Source organism: Microtus oregoni, unplaced genomic scaffold (assembly GCF_018167655.1).
Source record: "Microtus oregoni isolate MIOR12 unplaced genomic scaffold, Mior012 000110F_ref0000174, whole genome shotgun sequence".
Taxonomy (NCBI): Eukaryota; Metazoa; Chordata; class Mammalia; order Rodentia; family Cricetidae; genus Microtus; species Microtus oregoni.
Window position 1 is genome coordinate 718,430 of NW_024544728.1, and position 1,788 is coordinate 720,217.

Genomic DNA, 1,788 nt, shown 5'->3' on the forward strand with positions numbered 1-1,788 from the left:
TTAATGTTTTTGGACAAGATGTCTCACTAAATTGTTAACTCACCCTTTAACTAATCTGACTTGCTAGTTTTATGGGGACATTTTCTTCCCCTCACATGCTGTGATTACTGAGGAGAGCAGCTTACAAGGGTGCTTGAGATCCAATCCACAGCAAGTTCCTTACCTTCTGAGTCATCTTCCTAGTCCCCTTTTGAATTGATTTTTTTAAGTTAATGTATAGAGTACTAGCTACCCTTATGGAATTTTCATACACACATGTAAGTATATTTTGTTCTTGTTTGTCTCTATTTCTCACTCCTCTTCCCAAGTTCCTCTGACCTATTCTTGCTTACTCCCCTTCTTGTCCCCAAGCCTCTCCCACTTCTGTTATCTTGTCATACATAGTTTCTCATAACTTTATTTTAGAAATTATTGCATTGATTTAGGGAATATAGTAGGCATCCTGAAGCCATTTACAGGGTGGCAAACCATTTAATAGTGTAGAATGAACAGGAGAGGGAGGAATCATCTTCCTCCTTCCCAGAATTCTCCTGTTCTCATTGTATCATTTCTAGTTCTTGTCTGGTTTTCCCACCTATACTTCCAGCCTGGCCAATCAGTGTTTAAAACACTATCCTGAGTGAGGTAAGTCAGACCCAAAAAGAGGAACATGGGATGTACTCACTCATATTTGGTTTCTAGCCATAAATAAAGAACATTGAGCTTATAATTCGCGATCCTAGAGAAGCTAAATAAGAAGGTGAATCCAAAGACAAACATATAGGCATCCTCCTGAATATTAACCTTCATCAGGCGATGAAAGGAGACAGAGACAGAGACCCACATTGGAGCACCGGACAGAAATCTCAAGGTCCAAATCAGGAGCAAAAGGAGAGGGAGCACGAGCAAGGAACTCAGGACCGCGAGGGATACACCCACACACTGAGACAATGGGGATGTTCTATCGGGAATTCACCAAGGCCAGCTGGCCTGGGTCCGAAAAAGCATGGGATAAAACTGGACTTGCTGAACATAGTGGACAATGAGGACTACTGAGAACTCAAGAACAATGGCAATGGGTTTTTGATCCTACTGCACGTACTGGCTTTGGGGGAGCCTAGGCAGTTTGGATGCTCACCTTACTAAACCTGGATAGAGGTGGGCGGTCCTTGGACTTCCCACAGGTCAGGGAACCCTGATTGCTCTTGGAGCTGATGAGGGAGAGGGATTTGATCTGGGGAGGGGGAAGGAAATGGGAGGCGGTGGCGGGGAGGAGGAAGAAATCCTTAATAAATAAATAAATTAAAAAAAATAAAACATGATTGACAGATTACAAACAATTCTCCTGCACCAAATATAAACTAAAATTTTATTTTTTGGGGTTATTTTATAGATATGTGATTTTTAAAAATTGCTGAATTTTCCTGTGAGAAACTGTTAATGCTTTTCAATTTAGACAATTGGTAGAAACATAATGCATCTAGTTAAATATATTTTTGAGATTTAGATGTTCTGTTAACTTAAAACATTTGTCTAATTGGAAATTTTGATAGGCAGAGCCTCATCCTGCAGCATCTACAACCTGCCAGAAATCCTTTGTTCCTACGAGGGTTTGACAGGTGACCTTATAAAGAGGTTTTGAAGGGCTGTTTCAAACCCCTTTCCTTGCATACAACAGTCCTATGTTTGAAAATAAATGAAAAACAAACAGGCAATGCTTAGTCATTTCCTTCCACAGTCCAGTATTTTATTTTGTTTGGGTATTGTCTATTATTGGTGTTGAAGAGAATCAGTATTTTTTGCATTTAT